At 42.9% G+C, this 15,711-nt stretch overlaps 1 protein-coding gene across 1 annotated transcript in view; it reads left to right on the forward strand.

The window, feature by feature from the left end:
* Positions 1–15,711, forward strand: part of SLC44A5 (solute carrier family 44 member 5) — a 1,500,346-nt gene that overhangs the window by 158,907 nt on the left and 1,325,728 nt on the right. The gene's annotated exons all lie outside the window — the stretch shown is intronic.

The following is a 15,711-nucleotide window of genomic DNA, read 5'->3' on the forward strand; positions in this document are numbered from 1 at the left end:
AGCTCTATAGATATGTAGCCTACTGGAGTGGCAAGGCATAAAATAATGCAGGAATGCCATAATGCATTAAAGTTTACAGGAACATCTGGGAAACGGTTTTACAGCCTGATGTCCTCCCCATGATACTGCCACTTGCCTCTTGCAGACAGGAAACCCTCTATCTGACACAAATGAACACATTTTAGACTATATGCCATAAAGATCTGGGAATTGATAGATGTGGGAAGAAGCCAACTGGATACTCCACTGAATACGAGAATCTAAGTACTAAGTTTTATGGGAGGCAATGACATTTGGTTCATAAAAACAGCTGCTTTACATTTAACTTCCTTAGTATGTAGGTTGGCAGGATGAGTGTCGTCTCAAAATTCACTCTAACTTGCTCACGTGCTATGTTTAGTGGACAGCTGGGACTTTTGGCCATCAGTGCAAAGCATGTCGGGGCACAGGATGGCATTCATCAAGCGATAGGGGCAGGGTCCAGAATCTCTGGTAGTTTCTTCTGGAAGTATACCCTAGTGTCTTCCATGATCCACAAACTCCACATCACACAGTGCACACAACCACAGAACAAACTGCAACCAAGACCCGACTACCTTCCATCCTTGCCTGGTTTGGCAGCTGTTTCATAACTTAATTTTCAGAATGATGCCGAAACGTTGCCAGGGTTTCTTCATAGTGAGGTGATGAGCAGGCAAGTTAAAAGGGTATCCAGTGAAAATGTCAGCAGCAAAAATGTAGTCAGTGAAAAAGTTGTGGTGAAAACACCTCTGCAGTGAAAAAGTTGCCAAGCGAAAAGTAGTCAGAATATACAGCTGAAAAGCCTTCATGGTACTAGTGATAGCAGCCTGGCTTGTGATTGCTAGGAAATGGAAACATGGGACATTTTAGCCGTGGAATGGGAAACATACGGAATCCAAGGAGAAAGGGACACATTCAGGAGCCATTGGGGCGAGATTCTAGACTTCCTTAAAGGGGACTATGTGCAACAATGGTGCCCTAGATCCTGAAACCTTTGAACATTACGTAGTAAATGGGATACTCAGAAGTACTACTCTATATATACCCAACAATTCTGACTCTGGTTGTGTGGAAGGAGGGAGGGAACGAGGAGGTGGGAGGCAGAGAAATGTTTGTAAAATCGTCTTAAAAACCAATAAATACAAATGAAAAATAAAATGTGCAGCTGAAAAGTAACCAAACCTGCAGTGCTGTTAGGGTAACTTTTAGGGTTAAGAAGTGTTTTTGTGGGCTAATGATTGCCTGGTTTAGCGTTAGGATAGCGGTTAGGGTAACTATAAGGGTTAGAGTAAAGAATGTGGTTAGAATTAGGGTAAGAGTTGGGGTCATGGTGGTTGCTGCAGGGCTGGTGATGTTGAGATTTGGTTAGCCGTTAAGGTAGATTAAGTGTCAGGGTAAGTGTTAGGGTAGGGGATATGGTAAGGAGAGAGCTTAAAGAGTAAGGGTTTGGGTGTTAAAGATAAGGAAGTTGGGTAGGGCTGGTGATGTTGGCATAGGATAGGGGTTTAGGATGAACCTAGTGGTTCGAGTAGAGTAAGCATTAGGATATTAGACTTGCATTTAGGGTAAGGCTAAGGTCAGGATTAGAGCAAGGGCTTGCGTTAGGGCAAGCGATATGCCATTTGTGGCTGCTTGGTGATGGGGTTAGACTTAGGTTCACTGTTTATTTTCCATTGATTTTGTACTGAGTAATATGTAAATGAAATGCTTTACAGTGCAGAAGTGTTAGTGTTCTGTAAGAGTACAAGGCAGTAATCAGAGTTGGGGGAAAGTTTAGGAATGGAGTAAGGATGATTGTGGAGGTTTATTAAAGGTTTGGGTCATTGTCATGGTTACAGCCTTGTACTTTTGTGTATTTAAAAATAGCTTTTTGGCGACCTTACTACTTTCAACATTTTCACACTTCGCATTGATTTTATTGAATGACTACATGTTTGAAAACTACTTTTTGCTGGCTTCATTTTCCTGGGGACATTTTTACATAGAGTCATTAAAAGGAGGAGGAGTCTGGATTCCATCCCTCTGGCATAAAGGGGTGTTGTGGCTACATGAAGGTTGAATAGAAGCATGCTAACAGTGAAGGAGAGGGAGCTGGCGCAGGCGATAGGACAGGTGGAACCGATACACTGCAATCGTGAATTTGCTGTATCTCCTGACCCTTGCTAGGTGCTGCTCTGTGCTCAAGTTCCTAATAAATCTTTGTGCCAGAACTAACTAATGATACCAAGGGTAGGAGGGTGTATGCAGTATTTATCTTTACTTGGGGCTGTCCTTCCACAGGTAATGAGGGGTTGTCAGGAATGATCAAACAACAGGGTTTGACCTGTACCGAAAGGGGATATCCTGGAGCCAGGGAGAACCGTCTCAGCCATCAACAGCTATTTGCACTACACGAGGGGGATTAAGGGTGAGGCAGATGTCTTTTTGGAGCATGTTTATGTTGACCGGTTTGCTTGTACACTTATATTTACAAGTTTACACAAGTTGCTATGATTTCTGGGATGCGTGTCAAAACTGAGCTTGGATATTTTGGAACCTACTTTGAAAAGACAATGTTTAACCATGGGGGCTCCTTTCAGTTACCTGGTCATTTTCTGCCTTCTTATGAAATGCTGATACTCCGTGGGTCGAAGCTTGCCTTTGCCTGACAATTGCAGGTCCCCTGTAAAATACAGTATTTGCAATTTAGGAAGTTCGCCCTGCTACCTCAAGCCAGAACCTTTGTTAGTGTCACTTGCTCTGCTGAACCCATGCCGAACCCATGCTGAACTCATTCTAATTGAGGACACCTCGGCCTTCTCTGGCTCTTGCTGCACACTCAGGAAGGTTTTTGACTACTTCACTTTGTCTCTGCAATTGCAGATAGGTAAGGCCTTTATCTCTAGCGGCTTGGACTTTTGTTGAGCAATTTATCGTGGTCTATCAAAAGCAACAGTGCACATATTCAAATTATGCAGAACACTGCAGCCAGACTGTTGTCCTGTTTAAACCACAGGGTACACATCTTGCCTGCTCTTAGGGCATTGCACTGATCGCCATTTGATGGATACTTTCAATTTAAGGCATTATGCCTAGTTTATATGGCCTATTACATAATTTTTCTACAGAAATGCTTTGTGAAATACACTTCAACAACTTTGATCAGCTGCTGTTGAATTACTGACTGCTGTGAGACGGGGTGGCCGTTTCTTTCAGAACATACGGTCAGATTGTGGTATCACCTGCCTGTACATATTAGTTTTACCTTGAACCACCTGAGGTTTTGGCATATCGTAAAGACATTTTGATTCACGGGTTAAGACAAGTTCGTAGACGTATTCGGTCTCAAGCTTCACAACAGCACTAAAAGGCCTTTTTAAGGTGAACGCTGCTCTATATAAAACCACATATCATTCTATACCATACCATGCTGCAACACTGTGTAAGTGAGGTTTGCACTGCTGTGGCCCATGCTATACCTCTTTTATGTGCGAGAAGTTTGTTCCCAGGATGTACAGGGTCTGTGTGAGTAAAGCTTGTACTGCTGTGGCCCATGCCCTACCTGTTTTGTTGTGTTATGTTACACAACAAAAGTTAAGGTGTAAAAAAGGGGATTGCTGTAAACTATGTACTTTGAGCGTTCTTTCAGAGTTCAAAACATAAACTTCTAAGGTGCTGAAAACAAAGGAATAACGTTCCACCATGAAAGGGGTCTTCCCTTCCCCTAGATTTCTTATGGTAGTTTAAATGTCACTTTCTCACAGCTCATGGAGGAAGTTCTTTTAAATATTCAGTTTATTCCACTCTGTATCTCAATTAACCTTAAAGGGGTATGGTTCTTCCCTTTTCCTTTGACGGTTCCTCTTTTTAACCCTGGTGTACTCTTCCGCCAGGGTATTGCAACTTTATATTGCAACTTTATCACTGATCCTTAAAAGGGGTATGGGTCGTCCCATTTGTATTAGTTCTCACTGGTCCACGGTTTCAGGTTTACTCTTCTTGTCACTCCTGGTTTACTCTCCTGCCAGGATATCACAGTACAATTTATTTGGCGTGGTCCCAGACTCACACAGTGCCTGGTTTACTCCCCTGCCAGGGCTTTATATCCTTTCCTGGGTGTGAGTCACAGACTCTCTGTTTGCCTTGTTCAGTATCCTGCCATGGCTTTTCCAATCTCCATTCAGTCTTTCTCTCATCCAAGAAATAATGCTTTTCCAGTATTGGGTCACCAACCCTTTCTCAGCAAAGTTCTCATTGGTATCAACTCTTCATTTCAAATATTGGGTTACTGACCCTTTCTTAACACTGTTTGTATGCATATCAATGTCCTTTCCCAAGCATTGGGTCACCAGCCCTTTCCTCACACTGTTCATATTCTTATGAACCTCTCTCTCCAAGTGTTCGGTCACTGCCCCTTTCCTCACACTGTTTGTATTTGTATCAATCTCTCTTTCCAAGATTTGGGTCACAGGCACTTTCTTAACATTGTGCGTATTTGTATCAATCTTTCTTTCCAAGGTTTGGGTCACCGACCCTTTCCTAACTCTGTCTGTATTTGTATTAGTGCATCCAATTAGTTTAATTGGGCTTTCTCATGCTGTTAATGATATGCAACACTTGCTCTCTAGTGCTCTGGTAACCCATTAGCTCTCTCTGGGCTTACCAGGGAGCTCTGGCGATCACTGTGTCCTTCTGTCTTCTTCTCTTTCGATTCACAGACTGTGGGTGCTTCCCGTTAGCAGTTTGCCTCCCACTTTATCTTCTTTTGTTTCTGGCAGCACCAGCTACCTATAGCAATAAAGCAGTGAGTTTCTCTTGGCCCTGTCTCTCTGCACGTCGTTCTTGTAGGCCTCCATGCTGCCTTCCACAGTGTGCTCGCCTTCGGCGCTCCAACCAGCATCAGCACAAGCCGCGTTGCACTGCAGTCTCTGCCTCTCACTTATATTCTGTTCAGCTGTGCATGTTCCTGGCATTAGTTAACACTTTCCAAAGACTAGAACACAGCGTTTGCTTACTGCTTCTGGTCATCCTCATTGTTTGATCCCTCTTCCTCGTCTGAGTAAGTAAAGGGGGAAGGTAAATAAGCTTGTTGGTCAAGAAAACGTGGGCATTTTTTTTATCTACGTCCAAATAAGTCATACAGGCATGTTGCAAAGGCACATGGGTGTCATTAAGAATAGCATCTGAAGGTTTATTTTGATTCATTGTATTCCTGCCTCTTTGGAATTTACCCACCCATAAGCGGCCCTCCCACAGATAGCCCCCCACCCCAGGGTCAGCATCAGGTAGCTTCTTCCTTTCCTTGGCCATGTAAGCTTTCCTCCAGAGAATTAGTGACAATGGGGGTCATTACACGGTAGGAGGTAACCATGCCGTTATTAGCGGCATGGCTACCCCCTTACCGGGTACCGGGTCCGGGTTCCTTGAATGAGGAATTACCGGGCCATTCTGACCTTGGAGGGCCTGGTAATTCCTCATTCAAGAAACCCAGACCCTGAACATCCCCAGTCCCATTCGAGCCCCCACAGGCCCGTTGTTAGCATGCTGGTCTCCTCGCGGGACCCGCTAAGGACACCTGGTTTTACCAGACGTCCTTACCGGGTCACCTTTACCGGCGCCGTTAACCCGTTACCGCCTACCTCGTAATGACCCCCAATGTTGCTACATTAATCACAGTCCAATATTACCCATAGCAAAAATAGTAGGCATTGGGCCTCATTACGACCCAGGCGGTAAGTTACCGCCTGTGTCGTACCTTTACCACCATGGCGTAAACTACGTTTACGCCATGGTGGTTGGCGGACTTACCGCCCCATTCCGAGGTTGGCGGGGCGGTAAGTCCCCATTAACACATTTACCCTTCCCCATTCCCATTTTTGCCCCATAGGGCATAATGGGAGTGGGGAAGGCGTTAATTACGCCACCGTAAATTACGGTGGCGTAATTAACAACAAGGTCCCTTAGCGCCATGGATTTTAACACCTGCTAAAAGCAGGTGTTAAATCCTCCATGGCGCTAAGGGACCTCGGAATCAGGCGGTAAGGGTCGGCGCTGTTTACGCCGCCGTAAACCCCTTACCGCCTGGGTCCTAATGAGGCCCATTGTATTTTAATGATCTGCTATATTGCAAGTCAACTTCGCCTCTCAGAAAAACACTTCCAAGTATGTATACATGCCCTACAAAAATAACACCATACCTGGAGAGAAATAATTCAGATGACACAGGCTCTTATCATGCTCAGATTGGCCAATTGTAACCACCACATATTTCGCCATGATAAAATGTTTCATCAGTTAGCTTTAACTGCTGCTAAATAAATCTGCCAGGATGACTTTCTCACTCCACCGCATTGAAGGCTCTCCAGTGGCACCCTGTTGATCAGTGAATCATGCTTGAGACTTAAATTCTCGTCTACAAGACTTTATCAGCATTAGGGCTGCCCTACCTCAACCCAAGTATTCTCAAGAATGTCCCGTGAGGAATCTTTGGTTAGGCATTAAGAACCTGCTGGTGCGACCATCATTCACTAAAAGAAGTTTTGGCAGAAGAACTCTGGCAGAGTTCAGAGCAAAACATTCTAAGACCCTCACCTTAAACACGGATGGAAACATCTTTCATCAAATTCATGGAGAAGCTTAAATGCTGGTTGCAGGATTATCTTCAGTGATTGGTTGGTGGAGTGTCATCTTTCCGGTAATCTCAAAGACATTCACAAACACATGTAATGGAATAGTTGGCAGTCATGGGTTCAATTCGACATTTTTTTTTTATTTTGACACATCAAGAATTGTTTGCTTTTTGACACTTCCACCACATGTGCCCCTTTGGCCATCTAGGAATGCATATTGTTGTACTATAATTGTTAACCACTTGTAGCTTGTTTCTACTTCGCACTGTCTACTCCACAATGGAATAATAACTCCCAGTAAAATGTCATATTCCTTGGCATGTACCTGTTGATTATGATTTTCCCATTTTATTACCTCTCTGTATCTTTCTGGGTGCCCTGAAACAGTTTGCTGCTTTAGAAAAACTACAAAATAAAACAAATAAATATAAAACAAAATACGAACTGCATCACATATAGTAAATACGTTACTCCAAACGTTAACAGTTTTGGTGGCAAGCAACACTATCTTCAATACATCTGCCTTAAGTAAAGGTTCATGTTTTAATTGTAAACAGCAAACGTATATGTAGGGAACAACGGTCCATCTCATAATGAATCCTTTAGTTAGTAACCCAATGTCTGGCGGTGATGCTCACCTAAAAACGTGATTCAAATAGGATGTGAGGGATTCTAGATGCAGCATACACCAAGTAGGAACAAAGGTTTGCCCGATTGATAAACAAACGAAATGTATGCCTGTTTAACTGGTCTTCTAACTAGTGCAACTTGCACCAAAGTATTCATGGGTAATACCAATAACATTCTTAAATATACATTTTTGTTCAAGCTTTTGTTCAAGCACTGCCAATTATTGAATCATGACCTATTTACCCTTTCTTCACACAACTCACTAATTTATATGGCGACAATTTAACTTCCACACTTCACTTACACATACATTCTAAGTTGCACCTTTGTCTGTGTTTATTTCTTTTCAATTGACACGTGCTCTTGAAACACCAGAAAATTCACTGCCACACCCATTCACACAATCATTCCAGATGATTGGCCGTATCAGTTGCGTGTGTCATTTGCTCCATTTTCTGAGGCACACCACACCAGAGTGTGCAATGTATGCCAAGTTGTAGATCCATAAAATAGCCGGAAATCATTTTGTGAATCAGTTGGTTCCCTTTAGTGAATTGACACAACTTAATCTGGAGCAGGCTAGACCTTGACTAAGACAGACTTATTCCTGGAAAGGGTTTTATGAATTGGCCCCATTTGTTTTTGTAAAGTAGCCTGGCCTTGTGGGCATCGATACATTCGCTTCAATGGATTTAATCTGCAGTTGCCCTAATTCATCTTCTTTGATGGACGTGCTTCAATGCCTTATCGACTATTTGCTTCTGCTTGGCTGATATGAAAGATGTGCTCCTCTGCTGCCAGTGGCCATTCAAGAATATTGCGAAGATACTGCATCCTGCTTAAATGCAACCTGCAGTTAAGTTGCATGTTAGTCAGATCTGACAGGAATGTAAATCGTTTTTAAAAGTAATAAAATGTTTCACTGAAGTTGCAAACAATCCAAATGGCTGGAATTCATGGTGCCCTTCATAACGCTGACAATGCAGCGTTTTCAAAGCTGGTGGCACAAGGCACTAATGCCTTCGATAGTTGAAGTTGTATTCCGAACAGTAAATGTCTTAAATATATCAGCCAACAATCTATTTGTGACAAAGAAACATTTAATTCCTTATGTTACTTAAACAGTCTTGCACGTAATACTATCAGAAATGCAAAATATTAATGTAATGTAATTAATATAACTCTTAAATGTGATGTGGATCTGAGGTCCCAAATGATATGAAAAACGTATTAGCACCCGTGGCAGGAACATGAACCAATCAGCCTGCTCGGTTCACAGGAAGAAAGTCACGATCAAGGACTGCATTTTGAGTGAGCTGAGGGCTCCACATGTCCACCCCCATTTACTCTACTTGCCCTTAGTTTTCCCCTGCCTGGGGCCGATCACCCATCGCTGCCACATACCCTTAAGCTCCAAACGTCATTACTTCCATAATGATGTGTTGTCTCAGCTGGAATCGCAGTCCCCTACGGCTGTCCACCTCCTTAATGGGCATGCCAGTTTTGTGTCCACCAGCCATGGACATAGAAGAGAGACTGCACTCAGAGCCCTGTCTTCCATTTCCGTACGGCTCATTGACAGCAGTCCCTATGCGCCTATTAACACAGGGGCTGCTGTCATTGCTGTCAGCCCCTGTCCCCTGTTAGCACCACAAGGTCAACTCTCGGGAGTGACCATGGGGTGCTAATAGCAGTGCAAGTGGCTTTTCAGTTCTTTTAAGATTCATTTTCTCCCCATGTTTCTATACCCTTGTACTGTACTATGAATATATGGTAAAGTTCTCATTGAGAGGCCTTGTCCTCTCAATGAGCACTTTACCATAAATTCCGTTATCCCACTGTCTTGCACATCTATGCCCCAAGATATAGTCTCACGTGCTTCTCCGTTTCCCGATGCCACTCTTAGTGTCTTATCTTCTGTTTGTGAACTGGTGTAATTTTATACATTGTAGTTGTCTTAAATGTTTGGGATAAAGGGAGAATATTATTAGAACAACAATCCCCAGCCAATTTAGGAGCATTATTCACATTTTTAATTGATGGGAAACAAACATTGGGTCCCCTTCGACGTTGCCATTGCGAACAAACAACGTATGGTTAACACTAAGTGGTGCAAAATAAAGAGGAGTCGACTTATGTCTGCTAGCGACATGAAGAGCAAAGTGTCCATGATCAAAAGTGCCTATAAACAGTGGCTTACTGACTATCATTATAGTGATACTACTGCCAAATGGAATCATATAAACAGGATTATACAAACTCATGATTCGAAAAAATCCTGGTTTATGATTCGGGCCATTAGAGGTGGACAGCAGGTCTTAGTGGTTAGTCCTTTTGCTGACGAGAATTGGGCTTGCTAAATAAAAACAAATGTTACAGTGTCTAGTTACAGTGTCTGTCCAATGGTGGGTTTGGTCGTTTGGACTCAACTGAGATTGTAAACCTGGAGGAGCTAATCAAGAAAGTAAGACCTTCTAGGGCTTCTGGCCCTGATGGGCTATCTAATACTGTGCTAAAGAAAGATGTGGGCGGAGCTTTTGAAGACGCTTTCTCTCCATATTTGTCAAACAGGTTTAGTCCCTAGTTCTTGGCGTGAATCAATTCTGATCCCTGTCTACAAGCAGGGGGTCAGGACTGATCAAGGTTTGCGACAGACTATTAGCAATGTTCGATTGCAGTTCTACAATCTTAGCTACTATTCTTCTTGAATTGCTTGTTACATAGTCTGATGCAAATCACTTACAAAGTAAGCATCATTTGGCGATTTAGAAAGTGTTTTGGCGCTAAGCATGCCTTATGGGTCCTTACAAACCTAATTTCAGATGCTTTGAGGTACCATGGCACTCCATTATACGTTTGTTTTGTTGATTTTAGTTCAGCTTTCGACACAGTCATCAGTTCTAAACTGTGGGATAAACTGAGCAAGTGGGGATCCATCACTGCTCTATTTTATTAAACAGTTACATCACAAAACAATGGTGCAAGTCTGGCTATCGCAGGATGGCAGCTTGTCACAGCCAATTGAGACAAATGTGGGCTTAAAGCAAGGATGTGCATTGGCTCCAATATTATACAACCTTTATATGGATGATCAGGATTAGGCCCTGAAGGCAGCCCACAATCCCCTTCCCCAGTATGGCCATGAGGTAGTAAACACTCTTACATATGTGGATGACATTGCCATTCTGAATAGAAGACGCATAGGGCTACAACATTCTCTGGAGGTCTTACAGAGATATGCAGAGCGGAACTGCCTTAGGATAAATATGAGGAAAACAAAGATAATGGTGGTCGGTAAGAAGGCACAAGGGGGTAAAACGTTTTTTGGCAATTGGGGACACAAAAGCGAGAACAGATAGACACATAGCTACTTGGGGATCCAGGTAAAAGCATCACCTTCATTCACCTACTTGTATGACACCATAAAACCCAAAGTGTGGCCCAAATGGGTGGTCATCAAGAAGGTAACCGATATGTGGGGTGGTCGCTCATTGGAGGCCAAATTGATTGCCTATAAGACAACAATTGTGCCAGGGATCCTAAATGTTCTGGCAATGTTTCCTAAGAGGGCAATACATTGGCTCCCAAAATTGAAGGGAAAAATCTTAAGGTCCCTATTGGGTCTACCAGGCACTGTACCAGCGGAGGTGATGAGATTAGAAATGGGTCTTCAATCGCTCCACTCCATTTGGATGATAGCAGCTTGCAAGCTATGGGCTAATATATAATTTTGTGGGGGTAGGAAGGTATCTCTATTTCACTCTAGTGTGGCCCTTGCAGATCCATACTCCTGCAGTGTTTGTTTCAAAGAACTGGAGAGTATGGTATTTAAACACTGCCAAGACATATACCTGACATGCTGTTGTGAGCAAGAGGTCCCTGTTTTCTTGGGTAAACTTGACGCTGGCGGCCGTAATTATGACAGGGTTCTGACACTGGTCTGCCCGGGCGGAAGGCATACATACATGCAATATAGTCATCAGGGGGGATTCTCCCAGGGTCCGAGGCAGCACCCACTTAAGTGCCGCCTCCCTGTATTGATTGGCTTTGCTTTGTACGTGCGTTTGAATATTTTGCCAGTTTATTCTGTCATGGGTGCCTGTCAGGGACTCCCATTCGAGGAATGCCTTTGCTTTGCTTTGCTATGTGGCCAACAGATTGAATCCCCAAGACATATTTTGACGTTTTGTTCTATCTTGAGGGACTGTTTATACGATAAGGCTTATGCTGAGTTCAGGATGTATGAGAGTGCCTAATTCTGGAGTGTGATCTTTGCTAAGTGTGTTTGACTCTTTTGGTTCGTCTAAGTCTATAAAAAAAAGAAGAAAAAAGAAATTTCAATTGCTTTATCTGAGCTGATGAAATGTTAATAGTTTTTGCCACAGGTTATGAATTGTGCATGTCCGACTCACAAGACAACACATTCTTTGAAGTCAATTGTGTGGATATTAATGTATTTTAGGTTTTGTTTTGTATCAATAGTTTTATTAATTACTTTTAGGAATGCACTGTATAGATTTTTAACGCATTTTAATGTGTTTTCATGCATATTCGGAAAGATAGTGTAAAAAGTTGTTTCCACTATATGCACTTAAATAAATACAAATAAATATTCACATTTTGGTGCTCATTCAACTCTCAGCTCGTGAGAAAGTTGTTACATCACAACTCCAGAGCATATTGTAAAACATCAGATTATAGATGCCGGCCTGTCAGGCAATCCCATGGAAAAGAAGCAGCCATGGTTGCTGTATGGGTTGGTATTTTAAGACATGCTGACGATGATGCGTGTACCATGTTGATCATGTTGGACCTTTCGGCAGCCTTTGACAATGCCGACTTGATAACCTCCTTTCTTGGCTGACCGATATTGCAGGAGGATCTCAACAGGCATTATGTTGGTTTCGCTCTTTTCGGACAGAACATATCCAACTGGATAAACTTGAAAATTGCCTGTCTAATTCAATCTCAATTTCCTGTGGTTCCTACTCTCTGTCCCCATTACTTTTTAATTTTTATATTAACGATTGATGTACATTTTTTCCAAATTCAATCTTCAATATCACTCCTGTATAGATGACAACCGACGTATCTGTGGGTTTATAACTCTTTTCAAAGTATTGTCGACTGCATGGAGGAAATTAAAAGATGGATGATATTTAATAAATTGTAATGGAATCCATCTAAAACTAACATTATGTTTAGACCCTAACATTTGGTTATGAACCTATAACTGATACTACACTCTGTTTTTAGTTGACATTCTGACTTTTGTTGCTGTTTACAGTGACAAATCTGGGCTGTTATTGGCAGTTTGATTTGGGCTGCGATAAGCAGGTTGGAGAGATATTTAAGTACATGTTTTATAGGCTTTAACTGTTACAATTTGCTCTACCATTTCTCTTGCAGTTGCAGATCCAGTTGCCACAGTTGTGACAGTTGTTAACTCCAAGTTTGATTATGCCAATGCTATTTTAGCTGGTAATCCACAACAGAAATTGTCTCGCTTACAGGCTGCACATATTCTGGCTGTTAGACTTAATCACCATGTGCCAAAATGCTCCCCAATCTCTCTGTTATGAAGGTCCCTTGATTGGCTGCCAGTTAAACAGAGGATGGTGTTTAAAATGATGTGTCTTATCACGAATTGCCTACTTGGCCTGGCACCACACTATTTATCTGACAGGATTCAACCTAATCGGCTGACCCAAAATCTACGGTTTGCACAGAGTGATTGGTCAATAGTTCCTACTTCATGATATGTATCTGGAGATGACTGACATTTTGCTGTCCTGAGCCTTTGTCATTGGAACTCCCTGCCCATCAGTTTGGGAAGTATAGAGCCTTTGACTGTTTTTAAGAAACATGTAAGGACCAGGTATGATCCTTTTTGAGTTGGGTGGAATTCAAGTTTGTCACAGACTTCCCTGCGAAAGCACACCCCTCAGATCTTTCCTTAAGAAATGTGTTCGGGTTCCATGCGCAGAACAGTGCAAAAGGTTCAATGTATTAAGACTGACATTGCCAGTGCCCCTTCGTTAGTCCATTTTATATAAGGCTGCTGCGCATCCTACTGCGGATGCAAGCGGATATGCGCAAGGTGCTACCCCATCACATTATACAGAAGGTTTGGGGTGAATCTTAGGGGCCATTGCACCAAGGGGTGCAGAAGCACATCTTTAAGTGATTGAGTTGGAGGCACTGGAAGTATCATGGTCCGCGCATCTAATCTATTGTGCAATAAGTTCACAGTACAGACAGACCATAAGGTGCCGATATTTTCTAACAAAGCGGGGCTAAGGCCTCAATGCGTATTTCTAGGTGGTTGTTGGGGTTGCAATCATTCCATCTTTCAGTAGTGTACCTTCCTGGGAAACGTAATGCAGCAGCTGACGGCTTATCCCATCTGACGATTGAGTCAGCTCAGGGATAGTGTGATTTATACGATAAACGTGTAGTTATAGCCAGTCCAGGGCTTTTGGCTACCTCTAAGGAGGCGTGGAGGCTAGCTGAGTCTGGGGATATGAGTTTTCTTAAAAAATGGGCGGTCAGTGTGTTGTCTACTGAAGCTACATTAAAGAGAGTTTTGAGTCTGGTATGAAGTAAAAGATGAAGTGTGAATAATAATTAGATGGTAAATCAAATAACATTGTCCCTCCAGAGCCCCGTATGATAATATTGTGCGCTTAGCAAACAAAGGGTATTTGGGCTGCGGCCTTATCACGAGAAAGTTACGAAGACTTTTTGGTATGGATCTAATGACCAATAGATTGACGTGAGCATGCCGCAATGCTCTTCCAGTGACAAATCCAAGGTCACCAGGAAGACATCGCTACTTCTGGCCCGGTATACTTAGAACCATGGCTCAAGGTAACCGTGGATGTCATGGGGCCATTGCAAGGTTTAGGATGGGGAAATAGGTTAATTTCTGTTTTAGTAGTTTACCACTCTAAGTGGTTGGTGTGTCGGGCAATCCATGAGGCCTCCACTGTGGAAATGATCAGATGTTTGGATGATGTATTCTTTAGAGAGGGGGGACAAGGGGGAACAATTTACCTCTGGGTCCATGAGAAGATTTCTAGATTGTACAGCTGTCACGTACACAAGATTATCTCTGTATCATCCTCATGCAATTGGACTGGTGTAGCTAGTTAATCGGTTGGTCAAAGGAGGCATTCAGTGTAATGTGTAAGCCACGACTACCATGAAGAATAGTACTGGGACTAACGATTTGGCATACTGCATCATGCTGCTTTCAGTAACACAAATGTCAACTTTTTTTCTCTCTTAACAGCAATGAACCAGATATAACCCTGTTCTCCAGTTGGGTGGTACTGGCCAACACAATTGCAGTAGACAAGCACTCTATCATGCAAGCTGTCTAGGAAGCTCAGGGCACTTACAAGCAGCCTTTTGATATGGACCATAAGGTTAAACAGGGCCACTGGGAAGTGTGTGAATGCGTTCTGGTGTGCAATCCCAGATTCAATGCCAAATCTCACAGTGAAAAGTTTTAGGACCTCAAAAGGATTTGTGCAGTTATGGGTAGAATGGTGGTTGTGGAAGGTGGTGTGGCCGTTTTCGCGCTTAGCAAAGTGCACCTGATAGATGAGGTTGTTAGAAGACCAAGAGAAATCATTTGGAATTGGCCTTTGCTACAAAGGCCCTGGACAGCAAAATATCAGCCAACCTGCATCTTGGGTATGAAAATGCTGGACAATTATATGACCGATTTGGAAGCAGTTCCACAAGGAAGTTGCCAAAGTTCAACACTAACGGGCGGTGTCGGCACAGCTTGAGACAGGGAGCTCCACCTCGATGGGGAAGAACTACGTTTGCAAATAGTGTGTATACTTCTTTGCATCTGTGGGCCGCTGTCGTTGTATTCTATATGGGAGGAGAAGGTAAATGTTGTGTTTTTCATTGTATGGCATTTAGAACATAGAATGTTGTGGAAACGCAATGCACAAGGGGAGAAAGTTGAATTGGAGATGAGAGCAGAAATGTTTTAAGGAGGTTGCCTACGGTGAAGTACTTCTGCACACCGGCTGGGTGATTGCATGCCACACAACATTCTTCCACTTCCACTCTAGAAGAGTAAAAATAGACATGCAGAAGGTTCATGGGCATTGTCAGGTCTTCTGCCTTCGATAAGGTGCTAGGTGCAGGCTGCATCTTAGACCTAATAAAGAGCAGAGCAAGAAATACATGTGGAAGTTTAATGAGAACGTGATATGTGCTAACGCTGATGACAACATCATTACACTTCCTCTGGAGTTGTGTAAGAAATGCATGCACAGGTTTTGTGGGCAGTGGCAGATTTCCTGCCTCTGACAAGGCACTTGGTTCCGCTGCATCATACATCTGAAGAAGAGCAGAGTGACAAATGTGTGCATGAGTTAAAGGACACTTTGATATGTACTAACATTGACGAGAACATCAGTAAACGTCA

Source organism: Ambystoma mexicanum, chromosome 1q, assembly GCF_040938575.1.
Source record: "Ambystoma mexicanum isolate Mex_15411 chromosome 1q, UKY_AmexF1_1, whole genome shotgun sequence".
Taxonomy (NCBI): domain Eukaryota; kingdom Metazoa; phylum Chordata; class Amphibia; order Caudata; family Ambystomatidae; genus Ambystoma; species Ambystoma mexicanum.